Below are 10,610 nucleotides of genomic sequence, written 5' to 3'. Positions count from 1 at the left end.
CCATTGGGGAATTTCTGGAGGGAGGGGGATCCTGGAAGGAAACCACCACCGTGGGACCTGTTGTTCCCCCAGAAGCCCAAACACAAAGAGAGGATGCAGTGGAGGTGGTGCTGCAGAGGGGGCTGTTTTTCCCTTAAGAACAAGCCGCCTCATGTCGGAAAAAGGAAGGCCGTTATCCTTTCATATCGTTTTTCCCCTCCAACCCCGGGTCTGTGTGTGGGATTTCAGCAGCGGGAGAGCGGGTGGCAGGAGGAGGTCTCTGCACGAAACAGCAGCAGTCAGGTGGGTGCCCTCCCTCCGTGTGGATTTCCCTTCGAAGCCCCACAGTGACCTTGTGACTTTCCTGTTGTTATCCTCATTTGCCAAATGAAGTTCAGAGAGGTAAACAGACTTGCCTGGGGTCACACAGCATGTACTCATGGAGCTGCTATTTTTCCCCTATTTTGTTTTGTGTGTGTGTTTTTTTTTTTTTAAGGAGACAGGGTCTCCTTCTGTCATCCAGGCTGGAGTGCAATGGCATGATCTTGGTGCACTGCAACCTCCACCTTCCAGATTCAAGTGGTCCTCCCACCTCAGTCTCCTGAGTAGCTGGGACTACAGGTGCATGCCACCACATCTGGCTTTTTTTTTTTTTTTGTATTTTGTAGAGACAGGGTTTCACCATGTTGCTCAGGCTGGCTGGTCTCCAACTCCTGGGCTCAAGGATCCCCCTGCCTTGGCCTCCCAAATTGCTGGGATCACAGGTGTGAGCCACTGTACCTGGCAGGAGCTGCTATTTGAATCCAGGTCTCTGTGGCACCAAAGTCATGTTGAAGCGTCCCCCTGGATGGGAAGAATGGCAGGCCTACACAGACCTACTATCCCCAGTCTTGTTCTAGATCATTCCAGGCCTTCCCTCCATCAGAGCTTACTGTTTCCATGACCTCCTGGGTGTCTTCCCTGTCATGCCTTCTCCTGCATGTGCTGCTGAGTCAGTGTGAGGTTGGCTTCTGGGCACCTGGGTGAGTGTGTGGGGACTTCGGGAGACAGCATCTGGTGGGATTTCAGGCTGCCACCCACTCAGCCTTTGGGTGGACAGAGAGAGCTAGGTTTGGGGGGGCAGGAAGCCTATTGCTAGGAACTGGGAACAGGAGCAAAGTCGGTGCCTACAGCTGGAAAGGAGGCAGCAGTCACAAGGACCCCAGATCCACTGTCACGGGGTGTGCGTTTGTCCTTAGTCCTGTGGGAGCTGATGGGCAGGTTAACTTGGATGCACCAGCAGAAAGCCACAAGGCTGAGACTGCCCGGTGGTGAGAATCATGCAACATGTGTCTGGCCTCCTGCCTCCCACTCCCCCAGAAGGGCTCATCCTTGAGCCTGTGCAAGGGGAGAACAGGAGTGGCCCTGGCTGTAAATAATCCCCAAGTGCCACAAGGCCCAAGGTCCCCTGCAGGAAGAGAAACAGCCTGTTTGCCTCCTAAGAGCCAGAAGACCAGGGGAGAAAGCTCAGGAGAGAATCTAGTTCACAGGGTGAACATCCATGGAGTGCCTGCTATGAGCGGGGCTCGAAGGTGTGTGGATCCAAAGAGGAAGGAAACAGCCCCCTCACACCCTTAGGATGGCTGCTATTAAAAGAGCAGAGAGGACCAGGCACGGTGGCTCATGCTTGTAATCTCAGCACTTTGGGAGGCCAAGGTGGGTGGATCACCTGATGTCAAGAGTTTGAGACCAGCCTGGCCAACATAGCAAAACCCCGCTGCTACTAAAAATATAAAAATTAGCTGGGCTTGGTGGTATGCACCTGTAATGCCAGCTACTTGGGAGTCTGAGGCAGAAGAATCACTTGAACCCAGGAGGCGGAGGTTGCAGTGAGCTGAGATCGTGCCATTGTACTCTGGCCTGGGCAACAAGAGCGAAACTCCATCTGAAAAAAAAAAAAAAAGCAGAGAAGAGCAACTGTTGGAGGACATGGAGAAATTGGAACCTTTGTGCACTGCGGGTGGGAATGTGTAATGGTGCAGTTGCTATGGAAAACAGTATGATGGTTCCTCAAAAAATGAAGCAGAATTAACATAAGATCTGGCAGTTCCACTTCTGAGTGTATACCCGACAGAATTGAAAGCAAGGTCTCAGAGATATTTGCAAACCCACATTCACAGCAACATTCTCACGATAGGCCAGAGATGGAAGCGACCCGTGTCCATGGGCAGGTGAGTGGATAAACAGAGTATGACACACGCGATGGAATGATTCCTCAAGCTTCAACAAGGAAGGAAGGACAGGCCATGACATAGGTGAACCTTGAGGACATTATGCTAAGTGGAATAAGCCAGTCATGAAAGGACAAATACTGTATGATTCCACTGTTACCCGGTACCTGGAGTAGTTAAATTCACAGAGACAGAAAGTCAATTGGTGGTTGCCAGGGGCTGGGGGCACAGGAGGGAAGGGGATTGAGTGTTTAATGGGTGTAGAGTTTAGAGTTCTGGGGTGGATGGTGATGATGGCTGCATGACACTGGGAATTTTCTTCATACCACTGAACTATACACTTAACAGCTAAGATGGTGACTTTTATGTCATATATATTTTACCACAATTAAAAATAATTTTAGGCCGGGCACGGTGGCTCACACCTGTAATCCCAGCACTTTGGGATGCTGAGGTGGGCGGATCACAAGGTCAGGAGATCGAGACCATCCTGGCTAACATGGTAAAACCCTGTCTCTACTAAAAATACAAAAACAAAATTAGCCGGGCGTGGTGGTGGGCACCGGTTGTCCCTGCTACTTAGGAGGCTGAGGTGGGAGAATGGCGTGCATGCAGGAGACAGAGCTTGCAGTGAGCCAAGATCACACCACTGCACTCCAGCCTGGGCAACAGAGCAAGACTCTGTCTCAAATAATAATAATAATAATTTTAAAATTAAAACAAAACAAAAAATAAAGTGGCCTGGTGTAGTGGCTCATGCCTGTAATCCCAGCACTTTGGGAGGCCGAGGTGGGAGGATCACTTGAGGCCATGAGTTTGAGACTAGCCTGGGCAACACAGCAAGACCCCATCTGTTTTTTTAAAAAGTAAATAAAACAATAAAGAAAATGGACATGGACTAACTGGCTCTCAGGGGCCAAATTGGCATGGAGCCCTTGGCATTGTATTATGTAATCTTCCCATCAACCTCTGTGAGAGAGCTCCCTTCGTTCTGACGCAGAAACAGTGGCTCAGAGGCATGACTTTTTTCGCCCAAGGCTTTCACTGGTCTTTATGTCTTAGGTGAGCACTGATTCGGTGCATTGTGCTGGGTTATAACATTGGCACTCCGTCTGCCAGGGCTTCTGATTTCAGCTGGGAGCCCTCATGCACTCAAAACAACAGAAGAGGAAAGGGCCATGTAATTGGTTGTGAAAATGTGTGGACAGATGAGGGAGGCCTGAGTCATCAAGAAGGCTTCTAAGAGGAGGAAGTGGGAGAAGTCCAGAGGCTATGTCTGGGCCACCACTCTTGCCCCAGCCCTTACCAGGACTCTGCTGGGTGGGAACAGGCTGTGTGGGATTCCTCAGGAGAAGGGCACATGCCTCTGGAGCCATGGGGAGGAGCAGGGCCTGGGGAGCACCTCCTTCCATCCTCCTGGTGCAGGAGAGCTGCCACACACTGCCTCATTGGAGTCCCCAGCTGTCCTCACTGGGGGACTTCTCGTACCTGGGAAGGGAGTCCCTCTGTCTGAGAGCTGTTTCTTGGGCCTGCCACTCTGGCCTCCCCTCTCAGCAGCCGGGGAATTTGACGCTGTTGGTGGGTGTGGGCCCCTGAGATTTGCCCACCTGGAGATTCCTGGGCCTGGGTAGGGTTGTCAGATTTTGCAAATAAAAATACAACATGCCCAGTTAAATTTGAATTTTAGATATAATTTCAGATTTCATTCTTCATATAAGTATGGCCCCTGTATTGCGTTGGTCTTTCATGTGGCAACTCTAGTCTTAGGGTTGTGTCCACTAGAGAAGGGGTAGCAGATGATGCTCTGGGTGTTCCAGGACCTGCTGACCCTAGACAGGAACAGGGCCTGCCACAGACATTGTTTGTATTAGTCTGTTCTCACACTGCTATAAAGAACTACCCAAGACTGGGTAATTTATGAAGAAAAGAGGTTTAATTGACTCGCAGTTCCACAGGCTGTACAGGAACTATGGCTGGGGAGGCCTCGGAAAACTTACAATCATGGCAGGAGGTGAAGGGGAAGCAGGCACATCTTCACATGGCAAGAGGAGAGAGAGAGAAAAGGGGGAAGAGCCACACACTTGCAAACAACCAGATCTTGTGAGAACTCACTATCATGAGAACAGCAAGGGGGAAATCCGCGCCCATGATTCAATCACCTCCTACCAGATTCCAACCCCAAATTGGAGATTGCAATTCCACGTGAGATTTGGGTGGGGACGCAGAGCCAAATCATATCACTGGACATCCCCAATGGAAAATGGGGAATCACCCTTTGATCCCCAACCCAGAGATGTGCATTTTAATGGCTTGGTAGTCTTACCTCCTGGTGGAGCTAGGGTCTGGGGACTTCTCAGCTATGTCCTTTTACCCCCCACACCACCCCGCATTCCTCGAACCTCTGACCCTTTGGCCTTGCCCTGTTCTCTGGAGCGGATGCAGGAAAGGAATGGGGCTGTCTATAACCAAAGCCACAATTTAAAAAATGCTGCTCATAAAAATTCACAAGGGTAGGGTTTGGCATTTGTGGGTGGGACAGGGTGACAGAGGCTGCCTGGGGCTTTGCTGAGGGGCCAGTCCCAGTCCTGGGGTGGCCCATGGCACTGCCCCTCCTGAGGGCTGGAGGAGGAAGGGGGATGGGCTTGGGAGACAGAGGGGCATCCACTTTCCCTTTGAAGTGCACCCCACCCCCCATCCTAGAATCAGCCTCCAGCAGTAAGCGGTGACTAAAGGGCCCTGAGGCTTCTGTAACCTCTTGACTCTCTGAGACCCGGGGTCTCCTCTGTGAAGTGAGGATTGCTGTGAGGGGCCAGGAGAGCACAGCTGAACGTCTAACAGTGCCAAGCCTGCCACCAACATCCTTTCCTTCCTCCTCCCCCTTCCTAACTCAGGTCTTCATGTCCTCTTTGTCTGTCTGTCCAGCCATCCAGAGCTGACTGGCTGCTAACATCGTGTGCATCTGCAGATCAGGGGCCGAGGACCTGGATCCGCCTGGGTGCGGTCAGCATGTAGGATGGGTGAGCTGCAGGTGTGGCTGTGGTTCTCCAGGGTGCTCTGACGTTTCAAGGACAGCAGAGGTCACGGGGAGTCTGAAGAAGAGCCTGTGGCTGAGTGCAGTCCCCGCTGCGTCTGTTGTTGAGGCGGCATCCAGGGAAGCCTTGTGATGCTATCAAGAGGACAGCTTAGCTGGGGAGGGAGGGAGGGGGCCAAGCAGGGTCCTGTCATGCTCTTGGATGAGGTTGGCTTCCTGGTAGGCTGCAAATCATATTTCACTTTGGAAAGAGCTCAGTGCAGAATCTAGACACTTGAATCTCATTTTCTCTCACAATGGAGTACTTTGCAGCTGTCACCCTGTGGCGGCTTTTATCTGGTTACCTGGAGGTCGGTACCAGATCTGCAGCAGTTGTTCCTGTGCAGGTTGTGGGAAGCACAGAGCATGCGTCTGCGGGAAGAGGGAAGGGGGAGGACATGAGCGGGCATGCAGTTGGGATGAGCAATAGTGAGGAAGGCGTATGTCTCAGTTACAAGACAGATTTGACTTCATTTCTGGGAGATAACTGTGTAAACTATGACGGCAGAAAGATAAGCCCAGCTAATTAAATAATTTAAAATTGAAATGGAAATGCATGAGTTTTTTTCCTAATGTGTTTCCCGAGTAGACTTGCTCCTGTTGGAAGATGAAAGCTGCTTCTTTAGTGAATGACTTGGGCCTCTGACTTTCTTGTGCAGGTTGTTTTTTGTGAGGCGGAGTCTCGTGCTGTGTCATCCAGGCTGGAGTGCAGTGGCTGGATCTCAGCTCACTGCAAGCTCCGCCTCCCAGGTTCACGCCATTCTCCTGCCTCAGCCTCCGAGTAGCTGGGACTACAGGCGCCCGCCACCACGCCCGGCTAGTTTTTTTTTTGTATTTTTAGTAGAGACGGGGTTTCACCATGTTAGCCAGGATGGCCTCGATCTCTCTGACCTCGTGATCCACCCGCCTCGGCCTCCCAAAGTGCTGGGATTACAGGCTTGAGCCACCGCGCCCGGCCCGGGCCTCTGACTTTCTAAGAGAGCAATTCCCAGGAACATCTGGTGAGTGCCTGCTGGTTGGCTGGGATGTAGGGACCGCCTTGAGAGATGGTGATGGGGAAAGAGAAGCCCTCAATACCACGCTTAGGGAAAAGTGGTTTTTAAAGTCCCTCGTAAGTCTGTTATAGTGGCAATGACTAAACTGAGAAACAGAGTCAAGCTTTTGAATATGTTTGGGAATCAGTAAAGGGCAAGAGCTTTTTTTGGTAGCTGCCTGCAAAAGGCTGCAAGGAAAGGAAGACTCGGGGCTACTGCTCAGGCTCTCCATGAGGGTTCATGCGACGCATTGTCCCACGCGACGTATTGTCCTTACCTGGTGCTTTGCGTGAGAACTCAGGAGTCTGAGCTTTTTTTGGACGAGGGGTAGATCCCTCCATCCTAGTGATGTGAATTAAAGGTCTGAGGTCCTCCCCTGAAGACCTCCCACGGCCTAGAACTTCAGGTTTTCATCAAGTGCCTAGGAAGGAGTAGGAATGGAGCTGTAACTAGCCATTTATTCCTGCATGTGAATCAGCCTGTGCAACCTGTGCCTGAGAACAGGACCAGACAGCAGGAAGTGAGGCGAGAACATCTGGGCACTGAGGGGTGGCGAAACACAGATGGGAAAGCTGAGAAAGGACTGAGGGCGAGCTCCTCTTGCTGTGGCTGCTCGGAATAGCGTCTGTCCAGAACCATCAGCAGGTGAGAATGGCTGTTCCCCTGTCTGTAGATTGGCAGCCTTTTTTCTTTTCTAATTGATGCGGTCAACAAAGATCAAATGCCCACAGGGATGCCCACAGAAGCTTGCCGGGCCTCTTTCTAATAATACCATCTATGTATACACGCCTGCCAGCTCATGGAAGGAAGTCTCTACTGCTGGCTAATGTTCTGGGAAATTCAAACCCTCCCCCATTTCCTTCCTGGCTTTTGAGTACCCATGTCCCTGGTGTCAAAGCACCTCTGGGAATCTAAACTTCAAACCTTGCCTCTGGTTCCTCTGGGGTTTGGAGGAAGACTGTTCTGTTTAGTCTTCAGCTCTCTTGCTCCCTTCCTCCTGCAATCTCTCCAAATCTGTGATCTGAGAGCTGATTACCCTCTCTAGCCCTCTGGACCCCACTGTGCGTGGACCCCCGGAACAGGGTCCTAACCTTGGTTCCACATCCACCCCTCACAGCCCAATCTCCCCACCACAGCCGGAGTAATTTTGTTTTCTTTTTTTCTGACAGCTTCTTGCTCTGTTGTCCAGGCTAGAGTGCAGTGGCACGATCTCAGCTTATTGCAACCTCTGCCTCCTGGGCTCAACCTCCACCTCCTGGACTCACTCAACCTCCTACCTCAGCCTCCCTGGTAGCTGGGACCACAGGTGTGCACCACTGTCTGCCTAATTTATATATATATATATATTTTTTTTTTTTTTTGAGACAGAGTTTCGCTCTGTTGCCCAGGCTGGAGTGCAGTGGCCGGATCTCAGCTCACTGCAAGCTCCGCCTCCCGGGTTTACGCCATTCTCCTGCCTCAGCCTCCTGAGTAGCTGGGACTACAGGCGCCCACCACCTCGCCCGGCTAGTTTTTTGTATTTTTTTTAGTAGAGACGGGGTTTCACCGTGTCCAGGATGGTCTCGATCTCCTGACCTCGTGATCCGCCCGTCTCGGCCTCCCAAAGTGCTGGGATTACAGGCTTGAGCCACCGCGCCCGGCCTTAAATTTTTTATAGAAATGGGGTCTCACCATGTTGCCCAGGCTGGTCTTGAACTCCTGACCCCGAGATTCGCCCTCCTTGGCCTCTCAAAGTGCTGGGATTATAGGCATAATCCATGCCTGACCCAGAGTGATCTTTTTAAAACCAAAATCAAAGCATGTCAGCCTCCTGGCTTGAACCTCGTGTTAGTTCTTTTTTTTTTTTTTTGAGATGGAGTCTCGCTCTGTCGCCCAGGCTAGAGTGCAGTGGCGTGATCTTGGCTCACTGCAACCTCTGCCTCCTGGGTTCAAGCAATTCTCTGTCTCAGCCTCGCGAGTAGCTGGGATTACAGGCATCCGCCACCATGCTTGCCTAATTTTTTTATATTTTTAGTAGAGATGGGGTTTCACCATGTTGGCCAGGCTGGTCTCGGACTCCTGACCTCATGATCCACCTGCCTCGGCCTCCCAAAGTGCTGTGATTACAGGCCTGAGCCACCTCGCCCATCCGTGTTAGTCCATTTTGTGTTGCTATAAAGAAATACCTGAGACTGGGGAATTGATAAAAGAGGCTTAATTATTAATTAGCTCATGTTTCTGCAGGCTGTACAGGAGGCATAGCGCTGGCATCTGCTCCTGGGGAGGCTTCAGGAAGCTGCCAGTCATGGTGGAAGGCATCGTGGGAGCAGGTGCATCACATACTGAGAGCGGGGATAAGAATAGGCGGGGAGGTGCCACGCACTCTTAAACAACCGGACCTCATGTGAGCTCAGAGCAAGAATTCACTCACTGCCAAGGGGCTAGCACTAAGCCATTCATGAGGGATCTGCCCCCGTGATCAAAACCCACCCCCACCAGGCCCCGCCTCCAACAGTGGGGATTACATTTCAACATGAGATTTGGAGGGGACACATGTCCAAACCATATCAAACCTCTTCAACAGTTTCCACCGCACTAGGAGTCAATTTCAAACTCCTCCATGTAAGCGAGAAGCCCCTGCATCATCTGGCTCTTGCCGTGTGTGACTTACTTTCCCCTGTTCATGGTTCCAGGCCTCCTGGCCATTCTCAGCAGTACCAAGCTTTCTTCTGCCTCAGAACTTTGCACAGGCTTATGCCTCTGCCTGAAATACTCTCCTGACCTTCCTCCCACCCCCAACTTTTGCCAAGATTGATTTTTCTCATCCTTGAGGTCCTAGCTTAAATGTCACCTCCCAAGAGAGATCTTTTTTGACCACCCATCTAAAATAATTTGTAATGACGTAATTTGTAATTATCGGGGTGCTTGTCTGTTTACTGGCCTCTTCTCAGTCCTTTTGTCTGAGTTGTTCACCTTGCATCAGTCAGAGCAGGCTAAGCTATGTGCAGTAACAAACAATTCCCACATCATAGTGTCTTCAAACCGTTAAGGGCTTATTTCTCAGTCATTCTAAATGTCCATCGCAGGTTGGCAGGGGGCCTGTGTGCTCATTGTAGAAACCCTGACTGATGGAGCAGTCACATTTTCTAACATTCTCAGTAGCCATACCAAGAACAAGAGAGCTCTGGAGGGTCTTATACTGGCAATTAACTTCTCCAGCCTATAAATGATTTATGTGTCATTTCTGCTCACAAGTGATCAGTTAGAGCTAGTCACATGGCTCCACCCAACTACAGGGTTAGGAAGTTCCCAGTGCTCAGAAGAGAGGAGTAGAAATGTTTGTCACACAGCACTAAAGACTCCCACAGTAATCAATAAGTAGAAGGATGTATTCCTGCTGCTCAAGCCCCTGGCTCTGCTGGGAGTCAGAGTTCTGGCAGGAAAACTCAGCCGACAAGAGGTCCCCTGAGACCTGGAATGAGCCATCTTAGAGGCAGCTGAGGCTGGTGGCCTCTTGGTGCCCTTTTCCTGTTGGGACACGTTTCCCCTATTGGTGTCCTGTATGATACTGTCCCACCGAAAGGGTCCTGCCACTCCTGTCTGACTCTACCACACAGCTCAGGGTCTGGCATATCCGGGATCTGAACAGATGATCCTGCTGGAGGAGTCCCAGTAGGACCCCTCCGAGTTCTAGGCAGGCAGAGAATGAATGCAGCATTTCTCAGAAAGCCCCGTGCATCCTGTTACCAATGCAAAGGAATGGCACTTCAGCACCCCAGGAAAGGTGGGGAAACCTCCTGCAGCTGCTGTGAGTCCTGGGGGCTGGGGGCAGGTGGGAACAGGAGAATCCTGGCCTGTGACCTGATTTCTGACCCTGTTCCCTCAACTACAGTACCCTTTTCACTTGGGTAGGCCGCTGCAGCTGCTCTCCTCTCTATACTTGCGTTTGACAAAGGGTACCACCACAGCAGGCCCTTTCCACCAGGCTGCATGCGGTCACACTTGATACAGATGGGTTTTGGGAGATAAGGCTGTGCCAGGTTGGTGATCATGCACTTGACTGTACATCGTGGCCTCTGGTGGCAATCACTGTGTAAGCTCACATTCGTGAGGCACTCACCAAGTTCCTACCACTGTTACTGAGAGCTCTATGTGGACTTTCATGTACATCTTCATACCGATAGCGTGGAGGTGCTGCTATTGGGCAGTTGGTGAAACTAAAGCCCACAGAAGTAGTTTCCTAATTAAGTAACTGCTAGTCATAAGGTAGAGCCCTCCTTTAATCCAATGGTTCCAGACTCCAAACCTGTGCACTTAATTGTTACTCCATAAGAAAAG

The 10,610-nt window shown here is 51.1% G+C and overlaps 1 protein-coding gene across 1 annotated transcript in view; it reads left to right on the top strand.

Moving 5' to 3' along the window:
* The first annotated feature begins 226 nt into the window (after positions 1-226).
* The window catches only part of LOC112617110 (ras-related protein Ral-B), a 53,140-nt gene continuing 42,756 nt past the window's right edge, over positions 227-10,610 (top strand). Inside the window, exon 1 of the mRNA XM_025373827.1 lies at positions 227-282. The gene's annotated coding sequence lies outside the window, so the exon portion shown is untranslated. The remainder of the gene's footprint in view (positions 283-10,610) is intronic.

This window comes from Theropithecus gelada, unplaced genomic scaffold (genome assembly GCF_003255815.1).
Source record: "Theropithecus gelada isolate Dixy unplaced genomic scaffold, Tgel_1.0 HiC_scaffold_15883, whole genome shotgun sequence".
Taxonomy (NCBI): domain Eukaryota; kingdom Metazoa; phylum Chordata; class Mammalia; order Primates; family Cercopithecidae; genus Theropithecus; species Theropithecus gelada.
This window is presented reverse-complemented; position numbering and strand designations above follow the sequence as displayed.